The sequence below is a fragment of the Engystomops pustulosus genome, chromosome 10 (assembly GCF_040894005.1).
Source record: "Engystomops pustulosus chromosome 10, aEngPut4.maternal, whole genome shotgun sequence".
NCBI classification, from domain to species: Eukaryota; Metazoa; Chordata; class Amphibia; order Anura; family Leptodactylidae; genus Engystomops; species Engystomops pustulosus.
This window is the reverse complement of record NC_092420.1, coordinates 94,201,747-94,228,178: the sequence shown is the minus strand read 5'-3', so window position 1 is coordinate 94,228,178 and position 26,432 is coordinate 94,201,747. Positions and strand designations below refer to the sequence as shown.

The following is a 26,432-nucleotide window of genomic DNA, read 5'->3' as shown; positions in this document are numbered from 1 at the left end:
GAGAGATCAGTTGCAGAGCACAGCAGGGACAGCGGAGAGCTCAGGTGCAGAGCACAGCAGGGACAGCAGAGAGATCAGGATCAGAGCACAGCAGGGACAGCAGAGAGATCAGTTGCAGAGCACAGCAGGGACAGCAGAGAGCTCAGGAGCAGAGCACAGCAGGGACAGCAGAGAGATCAGTTGCAGAGCACAGCAGGGACAGCAGAGAGATTAGTTGCAGAGCATATGAGGGACAGCAGAGAGCTCAGGATCAGAGCACAGCAGGGACAGCAGAGATCTCAGTATAAGAGCACAGAAGAGACAGCAGAGATCAGAGGAGCAGAGCACAGCAGGGACATCAGAGAGCTCAGGTACAGAGCACAGCAGAGACAGCAGAGAGCTCAGGTATAGAGCACAGCAGAGACAGCAGAGAGCTCAGGTGCAGAGCACACCAGAGAAAGCAGAGAGCTCAAGTGAAGATCACAGCAGGGACAGCAGAGAGCTCAAGTGCAGAGCACAGGAGGGACATCATAAATTATAGGTGCAGAACACAGCAGAGAGCTCATGTGCAGAGCACAGCAGGGACAGCAGAAATCTCAGTATCAGAGCACAGAAGAGACAGCAGAGATCAGAGGAGCAGAGCACAGCAGGGACATCAGATAGCTCTGGTGCAGAGCACAGCAGAGACAGCAGAGAGCTCAAGTGCAGATCACAGCAGGGACAGCAGAGAGCACAGGAGCAGAGCACAGCAGGGACCACAGAGAGCACAGGAGCAGAGCACAGCAGGGACAGCAGAGAGTTTAGGTGCAGAACACAGCAGGGATAGCAGAGAGCTCAGGAGCAGAGAACAACAGGGACAGCAGAGAGCTCAGGAGCAGAGTACAGCAGGGACAGCAGATATCAGAGGAGCAGAGCACAGCAGAGACAGCAGAGATCAGAGTTGCAGAGAACAGCAGGGACATCAGAGAGCTCAGGTGCAGAGCACAGCAGAGAGGTCAGGTGCAGAGCACAGCAGAGACAGCAGATGGCTCAAGTGCAGAGCTCAGGAGCAGAGCACAGCAAGGACAGCAGAGAGCACAGGAGAAGAGCTCAGCATGGACAGCAGAGAGCTCAGTATCAGAGCACAGCAGGGACAGCAGAGAGCTCATGTGCAGAGCACAGCAGGGACAGCAGAGAGCACAGGATCAGAGCACAGCAGGGACCACAGAGAGCTCTGGATCAGAGCACAGCAGGGACAGCAGAGAGCTCATGTGCAGAGCACAGCAGGGACAGCAGAGAGCACAGGATCAGAGCACAGCAGGGACCACAGAGAGCTCCGGATCAGAGCACAGCAGGGACAGCAGAGAGCTCATGTGCAGAGCACAGCAGGGACAGCAGAAATCTCAGTATCAGAGCACAGAACAGACAGCAGAAATCAGAGGAGCACAGCACAACAGGGACATCAGAGAGCTCAGGTGCAGAGCACAGCAGAGACAGCAGAGAGCTCAGGTGCAGAGCACAGCAGAGACAGCAGAGAGCTCAAGTGCAGATCACAGCAGGGACAGCAGAGAGCACAGGAGCAGAGCACATCAGGGACCGCAGAGAGCACAGGAGCAAAGCACAGCAGGCACAGCAGAGAGTTTAGGTGCAGAACACAGCAGGGATAGCAGAGAGCTCAAGTGCAGAGCACAGCAGAGACAGCAGAGAGCTCAAGTGCAGAGCACAGCAGGGACAGCCGAGAGCACAGGAGCAGAGCACAACAGGGACAGGAGAGAGCTCAGGTGCAGAGCACAGCAGAGACAGCAGAGATCAGAGGAGCAGAGCACAGCAAGGACAGCAGAGAGCTCAGGAGCAGAGCACAGCAGGGACAGCAGAGAGCTCAGGAGCAGAGCACAGCAACGACAGCAGAGATCACAGGAGAAGAGCACAGCAGGGACAGCAGAGAGCTCATGATCAGATCACAGCAGGGACAACAGAGAGCTCATGTGCAGAGCAGAGCAGGGACAGCAGAGAGCTCAGGATCAGAGCACAGCAGGGACAGCAGAGAGATCAGGAGCAGAGCACAGCAGGGACAGCAGAGAGCTCATGTGCAGAGCAGAGCAGGGACAGCAGAGAGCTCAGGATCAGAGCACAGCAGGGAAAGCAGAGAGTTCAGGTGCAGAGCACAGCAGGGACAGCAGAGAGCTCAGGTGCAGAGCACAGCAGGGACAGCAGAGAGCTCAGGTGCAGAGCACAGCAGGGACAGCAGAGAGCTCAGGTGCAGAGCACAGCAGGGACAGCAGAGAGCTCAGGTGCAGAGCACAGCAGGGACAGCAGAGAGCTCAGGTGCAGAGCACAGCAGAGACAGCAGAGAGGTCAGGTGCAAAGCAGAGCAGAGGTTGATGGTTATCTTTTAAAACAGAATTGTTTCCCTTCTCTTCCTTTTCTTAGTGTCTTTTTTCCACAGTCCTCACTATGTAGCTCTGTCAGTGCTCATGGCCACCCTCCTCCTCCTCCTCTTCCTCCTCCTCCTCCTCCTCCTCCTCCTCCTCCTCCTCCAGGCTCAGGTGCGTCTTGTACCAAAAGACTATTGAAGTAGACAAGTTTCAGCCTCAGCACAATCGTCTTTATTGATCTTGTTTTAATAAGCTGCACTTCAGGCTTTCTGTGCGGTTGTTTCCAGAGCGATATGGAAATTATTTACACATTTCCACTTCAGAGCCGCCTCCCCCGTCACCGCGCACTTCAGCAGGACGCATCACACAACGCTAATACACGTATATACATCACTGACACATCCGCACAACATTGTCCTCCCGTATCCGTAACCACCACAAGACGCTCATGTCCCTTCACCGACAAAGGAAGAACTTTACTAAAGAGACAAAGTAACCAGAGAAGAAAGAAGTCACATCAATACTGCAACAACACAAAACAGACTGTAACATAATACTATTACAGGAGATCCCCAGGTTATACCGGCTGTACATATATCATTATATACAGGAGATCCCCAGGTTATACCGGCTGTACATATATCATTATATACAGGAGATCCCCAGGTTATACCAGCTGTACATATATCACTATATACAGGAGATCCCCAGGTTATACCGGCTGTACATATATCATTATATACAGGAGATCCCCAGGTTATACCGGCTGTACATATATCATTATATACAGGAGATCCCCAGGTTATACCAGCTGTACATATATCACTATATGCAGGAGATCCCCAGGTTATACCGGCTGTACATATATCATTATATACAGGAGATCCCCAGGTTATACCGGCTGTACATATATCATTATATACAGGAGATCCCCAGGTTATACCGGCTGTACATATATCATTATATACAGGAGATCCCCAGGTTATACCGGCTGTACATATATCATTATATACAGGAGATCCCCAGGTTATACCGGCTGTACATATGTCATTGTATACAGGAGATCCCCAGGTTATACCGGCTGTACATATATCATTATATACAGGAGATCCCCAGGTTATACCAGCTGTACATATGTCATTGTATACAGGAGATCCCCAGGTTATACCGGCTGTACATATATCATTATATACAGGAGATCCCCAGGCTATACCAGCTGTACATATATCATTATATACAGGAGATCCCCAGGTTATACCGGCTGTACATATATCATTATATACAGGAGATCCCCAGGTTATACCAGCTGTACATATGTCATTGTATACAGGAGATCCCCAGGTTATACCAGCTGTATATATATCATTATATACAGGAGATCCCCAGGTTATACCGGCTGTACATATATCATTATATACAGGAGATCCCCAGGTTATACCAGCTGTACATATATCATTATATACAGGAGATCCCCAGGTTATACCGGCTGTACATATATCATTATATACAGGAGATCTCCAGGTTATACCGGCTGTACATATATCATTATATACAGGAGATCCCCAGGTTATACCGGCTGTACATATATCATTATATACAGGAGATCCCCAGGTTATACCAGCTGCACATATATCACTATGTACAGGAGATCCCCAGGTTAAAGCGTCTGTACATATATCATTATATATAGGATATCCCCAGGTTATAACGGCTGTACATATATCATTATATACAGGAGATCCCCAGGTTATACCGGCTGTACATATATCATTATATACAGGAGATGCCCAGGTTATACCGGCTGTACATATATCATTATATACAGGAGATCCCCAGGTTATACCGGCTGTACATATATCATTATATACAGGAGATCCCCAGGTTATACCGGCTGTACATATATCATTATATACAGGAGATCCCCAGGTTATACCAGCTGTACATATATCATTATATACAGGAGATCCCCAGGTTATACCAGCTGTACATATATCATTATATACAGGAGATCCCCAGGTTATACCGGCTGTACATATATCATTATATACAGGAGATCCCCAGGTTATACCAGCAGTTCATATATCATTATATACAGGAGATCCCCAGGTTATACCAGCTGTACATATATCATTATATACAGGAGATCCCCAGGTTATACCGGCTGTACATATATCATTATATACAGGAGATCACCAGGTTATACCAGCTGTACATATATCATTATATACAGGAGATCCCCAGGTTATACCAGCTGTACATATATCATTATATACAGGAGATCCCCAGGTTATACCAGCTGTACATATATCACTATATACAGGAGATCCCCAGGTTATACCAGCTGTACATATATCACTATATGCAGGAGATCCCCAGGTTATACCGGCTGTACATATATCACTATATACAGGAGATCCCCAGGTTATACCAGCTGTACATATATCATTATATACAGGAGATCCCCAGGTTATACCGGCTGTACATATATCACTATATACAGGAGATCCCTAGGTTATACCGGCTGTACATATATCATTATATACAGGAGATCCCCAGGTTATACCGGCTGTACATATATCATTATATACAGGAGATCCCCAGGTTATACCGGCTGTACATATATCATTATATACAGGAGATCCCCAGGTTATACCGGCTGTACATATATCATTATATACAGGAGATCCCCACGTTATACCGGCTGTACATATATCATTATATACAGGAGATCCCCAGGTTATACCGGCTGTACATATATCATTATATACAGGAGATCCCCAGGTTATACCGGCTGTACATATATCATTATATACAGGAGATCCCCAGGTTATACCGGCTGTACATATATCATTATATACAGGAGATCCCCAGGTTATACCGGCTGTACATATATCATTATATACAGGAGATCCCCAGGTTATACCGGCTGTACATATATCATTATATACAGGAGATCCCCAGGTTATACCGGCTGTACATATATCATTATATACAGGAGATCCCCAGGTTATACCGGCTGTACATATATCATTATATACAGGAGATCCCCAGGTTATACCGGCTGTACATATATCACTATATACAGGAGATCCCCAGGTTATACCGGCTGTACATATATCACTATATACAGGAGATCCCCAGGTTATACCGGCTGTACATATATCATTATATACAGGAGATCCCCAGGTTATACCGGCTGTACATATATCATTATATACAGGAGATCCCCAGGTTATACCGGCTGTACATATATCATTATATACAGGAGATCCCCAGGTTATACCGGCTGTACATATATCATTATATACAGGAGATCCCCAGGTTATACCGGCTGTACATATATCATTATATACAGGAGATCCCCAGGTTATACCGGCTGTACATATATCATTATATACAGGAGATCCCCAGGTTATACCGGCTGTACATATATCATTATATACAGGAGATCCCCAGGTTATACCGGCTGTACATATATCATTATATACAGGAGATCCCCAGGTTATACCGGCTGTACATATATCATTATATACAGGAGATCCCCAGGTTATACCGGCTGTACATATATCATTATATACAGGAGATCCCCAGGTTATACCGGCTGTACATATATCATTATATACAGGAGATCCCAGGTTATACCAGCTGTACATATATCATTATATACAGGAGATCCCCAGGTTATACCGGCTGTACATATATCATTATATACAGGAGATCCCCAGGTTATACCGGCTGTACATATATCATTATATACAGGAGATCCCCAGGTTATACCGGCTGTACATATATCATTATATACAGGAGATCCCCAGGTTATACCGGCTGTACATATATCATTATATACAGGAGATCCCCAGGTTATACCGGCTGTACATATATCATTATATACAGGAGATCCCCAGGTTATACCGGCTGTACATATATCATAATATACAGGAGATCCCCAGGTTATACCGGCTGTACATATATCATTATATACAGGAGATCCCCAGGTTATACCAGCTGTACATAAATCATTATATACAGGAGATCCCCAGGTTATACCGGCTGTACATATATCACTATATACAGGAGATCCCCAGGTTATACCGGCTGTACATATATCATTATATACAGGAGATCCCCAGGTTATACCGGCTGTACATATATCACTATATACAGGAGATCCCCAGGTTATACCGGCTGTACATATATCATTATATACAGGAGATCCCCAGGTTATACCGGCTGTATATATATCATTATATACAGGAGATCCCCAGGTTATACCGGCTGTACATATATCACTATATACAGGAGATCCCCAGGTTATACCGGCTGTATATATATCATTATATACAGGAGATCCCCAGGTTATACCAGCTGTACATATATCATTATATACAGGAGATCCCCAGGTTATACCGGCTGTACATATATCATTATATACAGGAGATCCCCAGGTTATACCGGCTGTACATATATCACTATATACAGGAGATCCCCAGGTTATACCGGCTGTACATATATCACTATATACAGGAGATCCCCAGGTTATACCATCTGTACATATATATCATTATATACAGGAGATCCCCAGGTTATACCGGCTGTACATATATCATTATATACAGGAGATCCCCAGGTTATACCGGCTGTACATATATCACTATATACAGGAGATCCCCAGGTTATACCAGCTGTACATATATCATTATATACAGGAGATCCCCAGGTTATACCAGCTGTACATATATCATTATATACAGGAGATCCCCAGGTTATACCGGCTGTACATATATCATTATATACAGGAGATCTCCAGGTTATACCGGCTGTACATATATCACTATATACAGGAGATCCCCAGGTTATACCGGCTGTACATATATCATTATATACAGGAGATCCCTAGGTTATACCGGCTGTACATATATCACTATATACAGGAGATCCCCAGGTTATACCGGCTGTACATATATCATTATATACAGGAGATCCCCAGGTTATACAGGCTGTATATATATCATTATATACAGGAGATCCCCAGGTTATACCGGCTGTACATATATCACTATATACAGGAGATCCCCAGGTTATACCGGCTGTATATATATCATTATATACAGGAGATCCCCAGGTTATACCAGCTGTACATATATCATTATATACAGGAGATCCCCAGGTTATACCGGCTGTACATATATCATTATATACAGGAGATCCCCAGGTTATACCGGCTGTACATATATCACTATATACAGGAGATCCCCAGGTTATACCGGCTGTACATATATCACTATATACAGGAGATCCCCAGGTTATACCATCTGTACATATATATCATTATATACAGGAGATCCCCAGGTTATACCGGCTGTACATATATCATTATATACAGGAGATCCCCAGGTTATACCGGCTGTACATATATCACTATATACAGGAGATCCCCAGGTTATACCAGCTGTACATATATCATTATATACAGGAGATCCCCAGGTTATACCAGCTGTACATATATCATTATATACAGGAGATCCCCAGGTTATACCGGCTGTACATATATCATTATATACAGGAGATCTCCAGGTTATACCGGCTGTACATATATCATTATATACAGGAGATCCCCAGGTTATACCGGCTGTACATATATCATTATATACAGGAGATCCCCAGGTTATACCGGCTGTACATATATCATTATATACAGGAGATCCCCAGGTTATAGCGGCTGTACATATATCACTATATACAGGAGATCCCCAGGTTATAACGGCTGTACATATATCATTATATACAGGAGATCCCCAGGTTATACCGGCTGTACATATATCATTATATACAGGAGATCCCCAGGTTATACCGGCTGTACATATATCATTATATACAGGAGATCCCCAGGTTATACCGGCTGTACATATATCATTATATACAGGAGATCCCCAGGTTATACCGGCTGTACATATATCATTATATACAGGAGATCCCCAGGTTATACCAGCTGTACATATATCATTATATACAGGAGATCCCCAGGTTATACCAGCTGTACATATATCATTATATACAGGAGATCCCCAGGTTATACCGGCTGTACATATGTCATTATATACAGGAGATCCCCAGGTTATACCAGCTGTACATATATCATTATATACAGGAGATCCCCAGGTTATACCAGCTGTACATATATCATTATATACAGGAGATCCCCAGGTTATACCGGCTGTACATATATCATTATATACAGGAGATCCCCAGGTTATACCGGCTGTACATATATCATTATATACAGGAGATCCCCAGGTTATACCGGCTGTACATATATCATTATATACAGGAGATACCCAGGTTATACCGGCTGTACATATATCATTATATACAGGAGATCCCCAGGTTATACCGGCTGTACATATATCACTATATACAGGAGATCCCCAGGTTATACCGGCTGTACATATATCATTATATACAGGAGATCCCCAGGTTATACCAGCTGTACATATATCATTATATACAGGAGATCCCCAGGTTATACCGGCTGTACATATATCATTATATACAGGAGATCCCCAGGTTATACCGGCTGTACATATATCATTATATACAGGAGATCCCCAGGTTATACCGGCTGTACATATATCATTATATACAGGAGATCCCCAGGTTATACCGGCTGTACATATATCATTATATACAGGAGATCCCCAGGTTATACCGGCTGTACATATATCATTATATACAGGAGATCCCCAGGTATTATCTCTGGTCCGGGTTGGTCGGTGACTATTATGTGTCCTGTGTGCTGATTCGCTCTCGTGGATCTCTCGTCCTTTCTTCCTGCTGTCGGTGGGTGAGGACTTTTATTCTTCTCCTGGGACGTTCTTCCTGCCGGTTCTGGAGGAGTAATGAGCGGCGCCGCTGGTATCGGCCGTTTAGCTCCGTCTGATTAATGTGAGATGATGAAACGTTCTGGCGCTGCCTCCCTGCCGGTCACCTTGTCGCCCGCCGCCTGTCATCTGTCACCCGCAGTTTTCGGGGGGTAAATGTGATGTTTATTATTTATGTTTCTTTTTATTCAACATCATGTTTACTGCATCTCTTTGAGGGCACACAGCACTATGGTTACAGTCTCTCAGAGGGCACACAGCACTATGGTTACAGTCTCTCAGAGAGCACACAGCACTATGGTTACAGTCTCTCAGAGGGTACACAGCACTATGGTTACAGTCTCTCAGAAGGCACACAGCACTATGGTTACAGTCTCTCAGAGGGTACACAGCACTATGGTTACAGTCTCTCAGAGGGCACACAGCACTATGGTTACAGTCTCTCAGAGGGCACACAGCACTATGGTTACAGTCTCTCAGAGGGCACACAGCACTATGGTTACAGTCTCTCAGAGGGCACACAGCATTATGGTTACAGTCTCTCAGAGGGCACACAGCATTATGGTTACAGTCTCTCAGAGGGCACACAGCACTATGGTTACAGTCTCTCAGAGGGCACACAGCACTATGGTTACAGTCTCTCAGAGGGCACACAGCACTATGGTTACAGTCTCTCAGAGGGCACACAGCATTATGGTTACAGTCTCTCAGAGGGCACACAGCATTATGGTTACATTCTCTCAGAGGGCACACAGCACTATGGTTACAGTCTCTCAGAGGGCACACAGCACTATGGTTACAGTCTCTCAGAGGGCACACAGCACTATGGTTACAGTCTCTCAGAGGGCACACAGCACTATGGTTACAGTCTCTCAGAGGGCACACAGCACTATGGTTACAGTCTCTCAGAGGGCACACAGCACTATGGTTACAGTCTCTCAGAGGGCACACAGCATTATGGTTACAGTCTCTCAGAGGGCACACAGCACTATGGTTACAGTCTCTCAGAGGGCACACAGCACTATGGTTACAGTCTCTCAGAGGGCACACAGCATTATGGTTACATTCTCTCAGAGGGCACACAGCACTATGGTTACATTCTCTCAGAGGGCACACAGCACTATGGTTACAGTCTCTCAGAGGGCACACAGCATTATGGTTACAGTCTCTCAGAGGGCACACAGCATTATGGTTACATTCTCTCAGAGGGCACACAGCACTATGGTTACATTCTCTCAGAGGGCACACAGCACTATGGTTACAGTCTCTCAGAGGGCACACAGCACTATGGTTACAGTCTCTCAGAGGGCACACAGCATTATGGTTACAGTCTCTCAGAAGGCACACAGCACTATGGTTACAGTCTCTCAGAGGGCACACAGCATTATGGTCACAGTCTCTCAGAAGGCACACAGCACTATGGTTACAGTCTCTCAGAGGCCACACAGCACTATGGTTACAGTCTCTCAGAGAGCACACATCATTATGGTTACAGTCTCTCAGAGAGCACACATCATTATGGTTACAGTCTCTCAGAGAGCACACAGCACTATGGTTACAGTCTCTCAGAGGGCACACAGCATCATGGTTACAGTCTCTCAGAAGGCACACAGCACTATGGTTACAGTCTCTCAGAGGGCACACAGCACTATGGTTACAGTCTCTCAGAGGGCACACATCACTATGGTTACAGTCTCTCAGAGGGCATGCAACATTATGGTTACAGTCTCTCAGAGGGCACACAGCACTATGGTTACAGTCTCTCAGAGGGCACACAGCACTATGGTTACAGTCTCTCAGAGGGCATGCAACATTATGGTTACAGTCTCTCAGAGGGCACACAGCATTATGGTTACAGTCTCTCAGAGGGCACACAGCACTATGGTTACAGTCTCTCAGAGGGCACACAGCACTATGGTTACAGTCTCTCAGAGGGCACACAGCATTATGGTTACAGTCTCTCAGAGGGCACACAGCATTGTGGTTACAGTCTCTCAGAGGGCACACAACATTATGGTTACAGTCTCTCAGAGGGCACACAGCACTATGGTCACAGTCTCTCAGAGGGCACACAGCACTATGGTTACAGTCTCTTAGAAGGCACACATCATTATGGTTACAGTCTCTCAGAAGGCACACAGCACTATGGTTACAGTCTCTCAGAGGGCACACAGCATTATGGTTACAGTCTCTCAGAGGGCACACAGCATTATGGTTACAGTCTCTCAGAGGGCACACAGCACTATGGTTACAGTCTCTCAGAGGGCACACAGCACTATGGTTACAGTCTCTCAGAGGGCACACAGCATTATGGTTCCAGTCTCTCAGAGGGCACACAGCACTATGGTTACAGTCTCTCTAGTAGTAACACTTCCAGCAGGCTCTTTCAGTGACAGACACAAGAGAAGGTTGCAGGGATCTCTGGGATAGAAGTCATTCAGTTACAAGTAGTCGTTACTTGTATAATATTGTTACATTGCAGCTCTATCCCCTCCATAGATTCTGCGCAGCGGATGACGTTGATACATTGATCCTCACAGTCTTCTCTTGGCACTTGCTTCCTCGTGGTAATTAATGATCAGGGTTGTAGGGAGCGACGTAGTGGGACTATGACTGCGAGAGTCCACCCTAAATCTAGTAATTGTGGCCTGGAGCTCCTGCTGGACGCCCCTGGGCTGGGAATATTCATGTTGTTGGTTGTTTATTCCCTATTTAGGTCCCTGCCTCATTCATTCCGGCATTTACTCAATAAAAGGATCAGATGAGACCCTGACCGGGAGTTTGTTTGTCTCGGCTGTGAAGATAGCCATCGAAATGGGGTCCTAAAATGCAGTTTAGGAGAATGTCGCGCAATCCAGCGTCCGCACAGAGCGATAAATCTCCTTGATGGGAGAAGGAGAACCACGTAAAGTGCTCGCTGTGCTTTCCTTTTATTGATTGAGACATAGAAAGACGTATTAACCTCTCCGAAGAGGTGGAGCGTCTCGGGATGAGCCATTTCGGGGCTTGAAGGACAAATCACCCTTTTAGAACTTTTGTGGCTCAACCATAAAACTACATTATTTGACCATAACAACGAGGGAATCTGTGTGCTCCTCAGCTTGACTTTGTGAAAGCCAAGGACGAGCCACTTCTTTACCGTCACCTTCAGGAAATTGTATCTTCTCTCCGAAGCCTCTCAGATCATTGGGGGCATTTTATGGTCAAACCTCCATCCTGCAAATATTACTCTTTTTCATGGTAATGTTGCAGCACCTGCAGGAACCAAGATAGATACTAGATCATATGTTGGGGTTTCTTTCCAAATGTAGAGGTGTCCTTATCTACACATCCATGGTATAGTAAGTATAGTAGTCTGCTGTGAAATGTGTGGCCCAGATGTTACCCAGAATGGTCTTGTCAGCTATATTGTATCATGTCCTCCAACAAATGGCACAAGGACAAGGCCTTCAGGAGATTGGTTCTTCTGGAAGACTTGCTAGATCAAGAGAATAAAGAGAATGTGTGGCCCAGATGTTACCCAGAATGGTCTTGTCAGCTATATTGTATCATGTCCTCCAACAATTTGGATAGAACAAGGCGTTCAGGAGATTGGTTCTTCTGGAAGACTTGCTAGATCAAGAGAATGCAAATTCAATATTTTCCAGAAGTCAAAGTCCAAGTCATGGTGGGAGATGCAGCCAACCCCCAAACCTTCTCAAACCCTCCCAAACAGAAAGTTCCCCAGTGTTTGGGGATTGTGGTCCTCCCATTGCTTAGCTTAAGTGAGATTCTGATGTGGTCCCTAATTCTGTAACAGCTGCTACCCCTTTATCCACCAAAGAGTCTAAATTGAGATGGTGTCCTGATCCAAGTAAGGAGTCTTGGGAGTGAGGAGGGTCAGGAAATTGATGGCAGACATTTTCTTCATGGACCTGAGGACCCAGTTCCAGGTCCTTGTCCCCTTTTAAGATAAGAGCAGGATTCATGCAGTTCTGAGGACTACAGGGACTACAGTGAAGAGATTTTAAAAGTGTATGGAAATTTACTTATCCAAATTAGCAAATCGGACCATTGCCTGGTTAGTGTCTGGTTAGGACTGTGATGGATATTTGTCAGTTTCTTTCAGGAACTTTTTCCCACTTGGCTCGTGGACCTTTGGCTTGTTACCTTGATTTACTTTTTGCCTTTTGTCAGCTTTATCCGTTCTATCTTGGCTTCCCTGCAAGTTTTACGGCTTTCATTACAGTCAGAATCAGGAACCTTGAAACCCCAAAATACTAATAGATAATAAAGTCTTTTTCCTCTGTATTATTTGGATTGGGCCTTATGATATTAAAGACTTTATTAGAACGCGACCACAATCTGTTGCAGGGTTATAGAAAAGCTGAGTTCAGTGAAGCGGCAGAAGTGTCTGAGTCCCAGTCATCAGCGGCAGGCAGAGTATCGCTCTTCATTCTATGACATATATAAGGTCCCCAGCCGTTCTGTATATAGGGGAAAGCCAAGCCAGAAGGGCAGATGGTCTCTCTGGAGATGATCCAAGTTTGTGATCTTCACCGCGTGGTCTCAGTAATATGTTTCTGCACAATTAGAGAACATTCATGTGTGATGTGTATGGATACATGTGCAGGGGGCGGCCGTAACCCTGCACTTATAATATGGTCTCTTCTAGTACACACTGGGGTTCATTTACTAAGGGTTGCACTGCTCACTTGCGTCGAACTGTATGCTGTTTTTGGGATTTGCACGGTTTTGACAGGTACTTAACAGGTGTCTGCGCTGGGATTGTGTCGCATGCGATCAGATTTCGGTGCAGCTGCGCTGCTATCAGGCAACACAAATCGGGGCCGTGCCGTCGGATGATCCGACTGATTGGGACTGAGCACGGAATTTAACTTTCATATTGTGTCGCAAGATCAAGCACTTACATGCACCAGGAAGAAGAAGGTGAACTCCGGGGACCTGAGCGGTGAAGAGACACATGCAGGATATTGGGCGCACGATCTTAGTGACTGCCCGCACAGCGCATTATACACGGACAATGCACTTACATGCACCAGGAAGAAGAAGGTGAACTCCGGGGACCTGAGCGGTGAAGAGACACATGCAGGATATTGGGCGCACGATCTTAGTGACTGCCCGCACAGCGCATTATACACGGACAATGCTCTTACATGCACTAGGAAGAAGAAAGTGAACTCCGGGGACCTGAGCGGGGAAGCGACACATGCAGGATATCGGGCGCAGAATCTTAGTGACTCCCCGCACAGCACATTATACACGGACAATGCACTTACATGCACCAGGAAGAAGAAGGTGAACTCTGGGGACCTGAGCGGGGAAGCGACACATGCAGGATATCGGGCGCAGAATCTTAGTGACTCCCCGCACAGCACATTATACACGGACAATGCACTTACATGCACCAGGAAGAAGAAGGTGAACTCCGGGGACCTGAGCAGGGAAGCGACACATGCAGGATATCGGGCGCAGAATCTTAGTGACTCCCCGCACAGCACATTATACACGGACAATGCACTTACATGCACCAGGAAGAGGAAGGTGAACTCTGGGGACCTGAGCGGGGAAGCGACACATGCAGGATATCGGGCGCAGAATCTTAGTGACTCCCCGCACAGCACATTATACACGGACAATGCACTTACATGCACCAGGAAGAAGAAGGTGAACTCCGGGGACCTGAGCGGGGAAGCGACACATGCAGGATATCGGGCGCACGATCTTAGTGACTCCCCGCACAGCGCATTATACACGGACAATGCTCTTACATGCACTAGGAAGAAGAAAGTGAACTCCGGGGACCTGAGCGGGGAAGCGACACATGCAGGATATCGGGCACAGAATCTTAGTGACTCCCCGCACAGCGCATTATACACGGACAATGCACTTACATGCACCAGGAAGAAGAAGGTGAACTCCGGGGACCTGAGCGGGGAAGCGACACATGCTGGATATCGGGCGCACGATCTTAGTGACTCCCCGCACTGCACATTATACACGGACAATGCACTTACAGGCACCAGGAAGAAGAAGGTGAACTCCGGGGATCTGAGCGGGGAAGCGACACATGCAGGATATCGGGGGCACGATCTTAGTGACTCCCCGCACAGCGCATTATACACGGACAATGCACTTACATGCACCAGGAAGAAGAAAGTGAACTCTGGGGACCTGAGCGGGGAAGCGACACATGCAGGATATCGGGCGCAGGATCTTAGTGACTCCCCGCACAGCACATTATACACGGACAATGCACTTACATGCACCAGGAAGAAGAAGGTGAACTCCGGGGACCTGAGCGGGGAAGTGACACATGCAGGATATCGGGGGCACGATCTTAGTGACTCCCCGCACAGCACATTATACACGGACAATGCACTTACATGCACCAGGAGGAAGAAAGTGAACTCCGGGGACCTGAGCGGGGAAGTGACACATGCAGGATATCGGGCGCAGGATCTTAGTGACTCCCCACACAGTACATTCCGGTTGGACAATGCACTTTCTGTGGTCTTCTTCGGGACATTTACATTTGCCTTTCATGCTAAATTCAAGACTTTTAGCCAAAAATCCTCAGAAAACTGGCCCCAAGGTCTATGTCAGTTTCTAAATTAAATCTAAGTCATCACATCCTGATCATTTCTGCAACTTTCTGATAATAAGGAAACATAAAATACAGACATTGGGGGATATTTATCATTGATTTTCCTGGGCATTTTCTCCACGAAAGTTATCTTATAAAAGTAAGCACAGGACTATTTTCCCCACTTCACTTTTCAGGCGCTAACATAGAACTACTGCGAGTGCGATGACATTTTTCACAGCCCTGCTGATACTAACAACATGCCCATGGGTATGATTACACATTTCTCCAGTGACAATACATAACACTGGCTGCGGAGGGCAAGAGCACAGCAGTGTGAGGTCATGCCTCCAGTATCACAGTCCTGCTGCTACTAACAACATACACAAAGGTGTGATTACACATCTCTCTAAGGACAATACATAAAAGCGGCTGCAGTCTGTGTGGTCTCACCTGCTGGCAGGTTCCCTTTAAGTACACATGGCATCCATGGTTGATCATTGTGTATGAAGCAGCGCATCGCGGCCCCTTCTTCCATTATTTTAATTCCCCTGATTCTGTAAACCTCTGCCCTCGGGCCATTGAATTCCCCTGATTCCCGATATTTACTCTCTCACTTTTTGCTTTCATTTGCAGCTTTCAGTATTTATTGGATTTAAAGTGTGACTCCGGCTAATGGCGATAACCCCAGCGAGCGTTACGAGGCGTGACGGGGCGCTTATTGTGCTGTAATACTTGACATTGTTTGTTCTGGTGGCTATGGAGCCTCTTATAGGAGCCATCAAAGTTAAAGATTTTTTTTTTAACCAATTCCAATGGATTAACACCAAGGTTCACGGACCGCGGAGAAAAGCCAAGAGGACGTCTGCCAGCTCAGCGGGAAGCCTTATCCAAGTAATGTTAATTTGCAGAGCTGGCATCTTGTCCTATCTGCTGATCTACAATGCTTGATATGGCCGAAGACCTGCAAAATGCAGAACGGCCTCGACCCTTACTGGGAGGAAACCAGCAAATCCATCATTGATGCTATGATTCCAATGGTGCCTGGTCCATGAGATACAATACAATACTCCCTGCTGTAATAACCATACACTCACTATGTCCTTCATAGACCAAAACATGTCATACAGTAACCTATTAAATTATATAATCTGGTATTGTAAATGTCTGCACTGATAACCAGCATTTCATGGGTTAAATCCACAAAGTGTCATATTTGTTCCATGATGTTTAAAGATTGTTGCAACATTGTAACAAGTAATAGACACAGGACAAAGGTAAATATTTAGCTTCTCTCTTCCTTTCTCTGAGACTCTGTGCTGTGAGAGGGGAGGAAGAGCTACAGAGGGGATTGCTTGTATGAGGACAACACTATAGCCTAAATGTATCATTAGTGAAGCAGATTGCACTGCAGTCTGCCTCACTAATGTACAAAGTGCACCAGATTATTGAAGACCGACACAAATTTACTTAGAAAGTCGGAAATTGCACTAAAAGTACTATTTCCGTGTATAATGCTGGGCGCCGTGATTCACTCCGACAGAGTTCACCATCTTTTTTGTGTTGCACCTTTAACATAGGGCGTGCGACACAATTTGCAAGTTAAATACGGTGCTCGGTCCGAATCAGTCGGACTGACCTGCGGAAAGCCCCCTAATTTGTGTTGCATGGAGGCCAACACAGCTGCACCACAAAAGGGTCGCACAATAGCGGCGCAGACATTTCTGTGCAAGATGTTTTAGCCATGAAGAACGTGCACAGTCCGACAAAGGTGCGCAACCCTTAGTAAATGCGCCCCATTGTCTTCAATAATCTGACGCACCCTGCGAGATAACTGAGTGCGCGGGAACGCCCCTTTCGCTGCAGAGTTTTGTGTTGTTGCAACCGTAATAGAAAACTGGCACAAACACTTCATAACTTCATGTACAAGCAGATTACGCATGTATTTATGGCGCAGCCAGTGTGATACATCTGGGCCTACGTGATGTGTGGGAGGCAGAAATCCGAGGACACACAGTCCATAGAGAATAGGAAATACAATTATTGTTAGTTAAATAGTTAAATACAACATCCCTGACCGCTCGACATCTCATCCACAGTATAAAAGGAGAGACTCGGATTATTATTCTTTATTCGTTATATATTTTAAGGAAGCTGAAAACAAAATGTTGGTCACATTCATTTCCTCGCAGACTGTCGCTTGTCGTAGAGAGAAGTCACTGAAGGTGATGGATAAAACTCTGTACATTATACGGCACAGCAGTAAGTTATTATCTACTGGTTTACAGCTATAGATCTGACCATGATATATAGAGAGAGAAAAAGAGAGAGAAAGAGAGAGAGGAGAGGGAGAGGAGAGAGAGAGAGAGAGAGAAAAGAGAGAGAGAGAAAAGAGAGAGAGAGGAGAGAAGGAGAGAGGAGAGAGAGAGGAGAGAGACAGGTGAGGAGAGAGAGAGAGAGGAGAGAAAGGAAAGGGAAAGGAGAGAGAGAGGAGAGAAAGGAGAGGGAGAGAGGATAGAGAGAGGAGAGGACAGGAGAGAGCAATAGAGCAGAGGGAGAGGGGAGAGAGGAGAGAGAGAGGAGAAGGAGAGAGAGAGGTGAGGACAGGAGAGAGAGAACAGAAGGGAGAGAGAGAGGAGAAAGAGGAGAGGGATAGAGAAGAGAGAGAGACGAGAGGAACAGTTGAGAGAGAGGACAAGAGAGAAAGAGAGAGAGGAGAGGGACAGGTGAGGACAGGAGAGAGAGAGAATGAGAAAGAAAGAAAAAGATGGATTACAGGAGAGAAAGAGAGGAGAAGCGATGGAATTGGGGGCATGAGAGGAAAAGAGGAGAAAGAGGGAGAGAGGAGAACAGAAGAGAGAATGAAAAAAGAGAGGGAGTGGGTCCGGAGAGAAAGAGAGTTAAAAGAGAGGAGAGGGACAGGTGAGGACAGGAGAGAGAGAGAAAAAAAAGAGAGAGAGGGACAGGAGAGAAAGAGAATAGAGAGAGTGAGAGAGAGAAAGAAGGAACAGGAGAGAGAGAACCTGTTAGAGAGAGAGAGAGAGAGAGGAGGGAGGACAGAACAGGAGATAGAAGAGGGCAGGAGGTATAGAGGAGAGAGAGTGACAGGAGGAGAGGACAGGAGTAAGAGAGGAGGGTAGAGAGTTAGATGGAGAGAAGAGCAGGCAGGGAGGTTGAGGAGAGAAGATGAGGAGTAGAGAGAGGGGGTAGAAGAGAGGGCAGGATAAAAAGAGAGAGGAGAGGGAAAGGATTAGGGAGAGAAGAGAAGAGAAAGAAGAGGTAACAGAAAGAGGGGATATGGATACATGAGGTGAGGGAGAGAGAATACAATAGGGGAGGGGCATATAGAAAGTGGGAGGAGCATAGACCCATCAGACCTGTTCTACATTCTCCTGGATTAATAACATTACTTATATGATAGATGGCGTGTGACTCCCCGCTCAGGTCCGACAGAGTTCCTCTTCTTCTTCCTGGTGCATGGAAGTGCTTGATCTTGCGACACAATTTGAAAGTTAAATCTCACGCTCAGTCCGAATCAGCCATATTGTCCGACGGCCACGCCCCCCGATTTCTGACGCATGAAAGCAGCTGCGCCACAATCCGATCGCGTGCAGCACAATCCCCTTCTAAAATATCAAAAATTTGACGGAAGTACGATCCTTAGTAAATAAGCCCCATTATGTGAGATGTGATCACAGATATTATCATTTTTTCTGTTCTGCGGTTACTTTCACCGTTATTGGTGTCCAGATTCTTCCGCATTCCCGCTCGCCGTCCTGGGTGCTGACACCTGTAATTACGGCTCTGCAGGTGATCCGCACTTTGCCCCCTGCTCTGCTTTCTTCTATTCCCATAGATAAGGCTCCCAGGTCCCGGATAACATCTGTTCCTTATGGAGAGTTCTACAAAGGAAGCTGTAGAAAGTAAGTGAACCCGGTCGTATTTCCTATTCGTTGTTGTCTCCTCTTAGCGTATGGGCGGCAGAGGGTGGGCAGTAAACGGTTAACCTCCGATTGTTAGATATTTCTATATCATTTCTGGATACGGCGCGGATCTGCAGAAGTTTCTGGGGGATCCTGTCGCTGCTCTCGGCCCTTGTGGGAAATTCATCCATTATTTCCTGTTGGACAAATGGATGAAAATGTGTGAAAATATAAACTGGAGCCGATTGTATCCGTCCAAAGCGAATCGGAAGCTGAAAATTGTGGAGTAATAGCGGGGGGTCTCCTGGGGGTGCGGGAAAATGTATCCAATCCAGATTCTAAGGCTGCAGAAACAGAGAGGGACAGAATCATGATGTGAGATTCATCTATAAGAAAGAGGGAAACTGGCAAAAAACTGATATTTTATTGTAATTGCTGAATTCTGACCCATAATGAGGATTTCTTGCTGCACTGATAGAAGTTTACTGTGTGGCATTGTCCCTGGAGAGATGTGTAATCAGGTCTTTGTGTGTGTTGTTAGTAGCAGCAGGACTGTGATATATGGATTTATATTCCAGGATTGTAGCTTCTCCAAGTGCACTGAGGTATGTCCTCACACTGCTGTGCTCTGTGCTCTCTGCAGCCAGTGTTATGTATTGTCCCTGGAGAGATGTGTAATCAGACCTTACACTGCTGTGCTCTGTGCTCTCTGCAGCCAGTGTTATGTATTGTCCCTGGAGAGATGTGTAATCAGACCTCACACTGCTGTGCTCTGTGCTCTCTGCAGCCAGTGTTATGTATTGTCCCTGGAGAGATGTGTAATCAGACCTCACACTGCTGTGCTCTGTGCTCTCTGCAGCCAGTGTTATGTATTGTCCCTGGAGAGATGTGTAATCAGACCTTACACTGCTGTGCTCTGTGCTCTCTGCAGCCAGTGTTATGTTTTGTCCCTGGAGAGATGTGTAATCAGACCTCACACTGCTGTGCTCTGTGCTCTCTGCAGTCAGTGTTATGTATTGCCCCTGGAGAGATGTGTAATCAGACCTCACACTGCTGTGCTCTGTACTCTCTGCAGCCAGTGTTATGTATTGTCCCTGGAGAGATGTGTAATCTGACCTCTGTATATGTTGTTAGTAGCAGCTGGACTGTGATATATGGATTTATATTCCAGGATTGTAGCTTCTCCTAGTGCACTGGGGGAGTGTCTTCACACTGCTGTGCTCTGTGCTCTCTACAGCCAGTGTTTGGCCCCTTTCACACCAGCCGTTTGGGGACTTATTCTTGTGATAATGGCGCCTATGGCACCTTGCTTAGGTACGGTGATCACAGATGTATGGAACCATACTGTACACGGGAAAAGATAGAGCTTGCTTCCTGGGTTTACGGCCGGCCGCTATAAATCGGGTTAAAACGTGATGTGGGGTGACCGACTGGCCTGGGGCGCCCCATTATATATTTAATAGGGAGCCATGAAGGAGCCAGAAGAGCCGGCTCTTCTTAGTGAGCGGAGACTAATGATCCAGCTCGCTAAGAAGATTTGGACTTGCCATCATTAGCCGCCTCTCTCTCTCTGCTCACGATGTGCTGGCAGGAAGTGATCAGTGATTGTCTCTGAGCTCCGTGCAGGGGGCGGGGCTACAGCCACACAGCATAGACAGACAGAAATCTCAGCTCCATGGCCGTCACACAGAAATCCAAGATGGCTTCCACGACCCCAAGTCAAAAGTTACAGGGTCGTGTCTAGGGGCAAGTGAAATTGTGTACAGCAGGACTGATAGAGACAGGATGGACTTATATCTGTGAAATGCTATATTTTTGTTAATAACAGTGAATTAGAGAATGTGTTATTTTTTTATCCTGAGTATATTTAAGAAACTTGTCTTCATGGGGAGGAATATCCCTTTAATGATTCTGATGGGCAGCGGAGCTCCAAAATTAGACATAGAAGTGTCTCAAGGAGCCGAATGATAAATGACCCCCATAGTGTTTATGCTCCTTTGATACAATGTTGCACCCCTGGATTGCAGGTGACATCTCTGGGACCCTCCTCTCTACACCCCCTCACTCCTGGGTTTGCACCCCCCATCGGGGCCGCGCTGCGCCTTCTGCCAGGTGCTGCCGATTTTCACATTCTAGAACTACGTTTACAATATCCACAATGTTCAGATTTTGCTGCGATTCAGAGATTGCTGAAGGTTATAATTTCGTTAAGGACCAATTACCTTATTATGTGGCGTTACTCTGCTATCAGCGCATAATTTTTATGTTGCCTAAATTAAACATTGCCAGAAATACAGGAAAAATATAGAAACATGTATTTAGTGGCGGCGAAGAGCGACGCTCTGCAACGCAATCCTGTGATTAGCCGGGGCGTCTGTATACATTACTGTACAGCGGAGGAGTATAGAGCGAGCGGGGCTAGTACTGGACTCATGGGGGAGAACACATTAAAGGGTCCGGCCGCGGGGACCCCCATTCATATCAGGTCCCAGCAGAGTCCAGGACCTGATACAAGGGAAGGTGAGACACTAACAGACCCCAGCAACACTAGATAATTACTTAGAAAATACATAACACTAACTTTAGAGAGCACAGAGCACAGCAGTGTGAGGACACGCCCCCAGTTCACTTGGTGAAGCTACAATCCTGGAATATAAATCCATATATCACAGTCCTGCTGCTACTAACACACACAAAGGTCTGATAACACATCTCTCCAGGGACACAACCTAACACTGGCTGTAGAGAGCACAGAGTACAGAAGTGTGAGGATGCACCCTCATGGTACAATCCCAGAATAAACATTCATATTTCATAGTCCTGCTGCTACTAACAATATACAGAAAAGTATGATTAAACATCTCTTTAGGGACAATACATAACACTGGCTGCAGAGAGCACAGAGAACAGCAGTGTGGGGACACATCCCCAGTACACATCTACAAATCGATAATTGACAATCCTGCTGCTACTACCAACATACACAAATGTATGATTACACCTCTCTACAAGGACAATACATAACAATGGCTGAAGAGATTGCAGTGTAGTGTGAGGACGCGCTCCCAGTGCAGTGATGCTACCAACTGGGAATATACATCCATATATCACAGTCCAGCTGCTACTAAAAACATTCACACAGGTATGAGTACACATCATGCCAGGGACAAGACCAAATAGTAGCTGCAGAGAGCACAGAGCACAGCAGTGTTAGCAGATGCCCCCAGTACACTTGTAGAAGCTACAATCCTGGAATATTCAGCCATATATCACAGTCCAGCTGCTACTAAAAACATTCACACAGGTATGAGTACACATCACACCAGGGACAAGACCAAACAGTAGCTGCAGAGAGCACAGATCACTGCACTGTGAGCACCCTTCCCCCAGTACACTTAGAGAAGCTACAATCCTGGAATATTTAGCCATATATCACAGTCCTGCTGCTACTAAAAACATACCCAAAGTCTGATTACACATCTCTCCAGGGACAATCCATAACACTGGCTGCAGAGAGCACAGAGCACAGCAGTGTGAGGTCTGATTACACATCTCTCCAGGGACAATACATAACACTGGCTGCAGAGAGCACAGAGCACAGCAGTGTGAGGTCTGATTACACATCTCTCCAGGGACAATACATAACACTGGCTGCAGTCTCTATGGTCACCTGCTGACAGATCCCTTAAGCCAGTAGCTCTTTATGTCTTTGGGGGTGGAGTCTTACACAGGTTTACTCCACCCCCGAGGATCCATGTCTGCCCCTCTCTAGTCTCTGTATCATCCTAAGCCTCTAAATAATTTTATAATTCTGTTACAAGAGACGAAATCTCATTCCATTTAGTTCTTATACTTTATTTTCCAACATTAAATTAAAAACCAATTATTTTCCGTCTTCCTAAATGAAGTTTATAAATGTCGCCTCTTTGTGTCGGAGGATCTCCGCGCCATTAACCTGTCGGCGTGGGCCGGCGCTGATGAACGGCGTCCCGGACCGCGCTCTACAATGTTTGATTACACACTACATTGATTTGATAAGAAAGTATCACATTTTAGGAAGTTCTATCCTTCGACTTTTTTTCGGATTGTTTTACATTTTACGTGATTTATTCGCAGTCGTCCTTCGTGTCGATGGTAATTGTGTCACTCGGAACGTATTGTCCCAGTGTCTGGGGGTGACCTACATTAGGGTGAGGAGGAAGCTGGGAAAACAGATTGACTGTCACAGTAATCTGCATAACAAACATTTCAGCCGGGGACAGTATGGCGGGTGCTTACACGCTGTGACAGACCCTCCATTATGAGTCCTAATCTCCCGGGCAACGTCCCCCCCCCCCCCCATCCTGCTCCGAACAGACGAGAGCGGCCAAATCCAAGTCTTCTCTACAAGCTGAAGGCGCAGGTTATCTGTAACAACTCCTGCAACATTGTAGCCAAGCATGGGAACCAATCAGATCGCAGCATCATGGGAGGTGAAGAAACATTCTATGACTGTGCTGCATGTGTGCGTCCAGGTGTTACTCCACCCTCATGCAACTTTGAGCTCTCCACATCTGTTACATGAACAGAGTAACAAGACTCCAGACAGAAACTGATCTATTGTATGATGGACACAAATGGATCTGCTCACCCTATAATGCGGTCCTGTGGGTTTTCATAATCATATCCTTCATGTTGGCAGATAAAATTACACAACTGTATTTTTTTATCTGGGATTTTTGACATATTCTTAGTGTAGATATGAGTCTAACACCGTGTATGGAAACAGCTGTAAATATATAATATATTATTCATCCTCACTATTCTGCTGCTGGTGCAGTCACTGTGTACATACATGACATTACTTATCCTGTACTGATCCTGAGTTACATCCTGTATTATACTCCAGAGCTGCACTCACTATTCTGCTGCTGGTGCAGTCACTGTGTACATACATGACATTACTTATCCTGTACTGATCCTGAGTTACATCCTGTATTATACCCCAGAGCTGCACTCACTATTCTGCTGCTGGTGCAGTCACTGTGTACATACATGACATTACTTATCCTGTACTGATCCTGAGTTACATCCTTTATTATGATCCAGAGCTGCACTCACTATTCTGCAACATTGCCCACAACCATCCTCACCCTAAGCCCTTGATATAGCAGGAGATGAAGGAAGGTGTGAGCTCAATAACCTTGGTCTCCGTATCATCCTGGTGCCAGTAATGTCTGTTATGCGGCTCTTACAGATGATGTGCAATGTCTCGGCTTTCTCCTATTTTCCTGCAGCTTCTATGACCTGTATACAGCCGCATGTGTGACATATTTCTTATTATCCCATCACATCTGGACCTTCAGAACAGTTAACCTATTCAGTCCTGGGTCATATAGAATGAGGGAGGTTAAGTCTGTCACCCTGGGGGCTTGATGGAGTTAACCTTGCATGGGTGCACATATAACCATGCCAAACATAGCATGATGCATGCAGACACTGAACCAGCAGGGATGGTTTCTGACAAGTTGAGAGCTCTCCATGTTTCGTAGCGTCAGACCTGTCTCTGTCTCTGCTGCACGTCAGTAAATATCCTGAAAATATAAAATCATTAAAGCAGACAAAAAGCTGCATTAGAGAAATGTCAGGGAATGTCAGCGCCCGGGCAGGGAGCCGGCAGTCATCCTGCTCCACTCCATGAGAGGGCAGCGCAGCCTCCTGCCAGGATAGTAATTATACCCCCCGGGTCACCGCTTCTGCTGACCCGTGCAGTCTGGGGCAAGAACACAGGAGAGGATGTCTCGCTCCACGCTCAGGGATATTACTGTACATATTTTCTCTAAAAGTGACAGAAATATAACAGATGGGGGTTTGGTGCAATGTCTCAGGTCCCTGCACTCTGGGAAAGTGAGAATCAGTAACTGTGGCAACAATGTAACAGAAAATGTCACATAGAATCTCCATCAGTCTGAGCTGTAGCCATCGTCTTCCTCTAGCTAAGCTTCCTTCGGGCGGTTTCCAGTCATTGACAGCAAGCAGAGAGTAAACACTTCAGAAAAATAGATCTTTTAGTTTACAGTAAATTAAACTTGTCAAGATATGAAACTTTGTATCAGGGCAGGAGACTGACATATTTTTCACCCTGTCATTCTTCTATGTGTGTGTGGGATCAGCAGCAAAAAATATATATTGTAAAAAACAGAAGAGATGCAGCTGCAGGGTATCACTTTCAATGTGTCTGTGAGACTGCAGGAGGGAGAGGAGGGGGGTGCAGCTGCAGGGTATTGCTATTGATATGTCTGTGAGACTGCATGTGATGAGATTGGAGAAGGGAGGGGAGGAAAGTGCATCTGCATTATACCTCTTCCAATGTGACTGCAAGACTGCATGTAGTGAGATAAGAGAAGGGAGAGGAGGGAGATGAAGCTGCAGGTTATTGCTATTGATATGTCTGTAAGACTGCATGTTGTAAAATTAGAGGAGGGCGGGGAGGAAGGTGCAGCTGCATCAAATCTCCTCCGATGTGACTGTGAGACTGCATATAGTGAGATAAGAGAAGGGAGAGGAGGGAGATGAAGCTGCAGGGTATTGCTATTGATATCTTTGTGAGACTGCATGTGATGAGATTGGAGAAGGGCAGGGAGGAAGGTGCAGCTGCATCATATCCCTTGCAATGTGACTGCTAGACTGCATGTTTTGAGATTGGAGAATAGAGAGGAGGGGGATGCAGCTG

General features: G+C 46.0%; 1 protein-coding gene across 12 annotated transcripts in view; it reads left to right on the top strand.

The window, feature by feature from the left end:
- The window catches only part of DAB1 (DAB adaptor protein 1), a 507,503-nt gene that overhangs the window by 351,193 nt on the left and 129,878 nt on the right, over positions 1-26,432 (top strand). The window contains exon 1 of one of the 12 annotated variants that reach the window (XM_072128816.1): positions 19,649-19,720. The exons of the other annotated variants lie outside the window; for them this stretch is intronic. The gene's annotated coding sequence lies outside the window, so the exon portion shown is untranslated. Of the gene's footprint in view, positions 1-19,648; positions 19,721-26,432 lie in introns of those variants that run through there. 12 annotated transcript variants of the gene reach the window in all.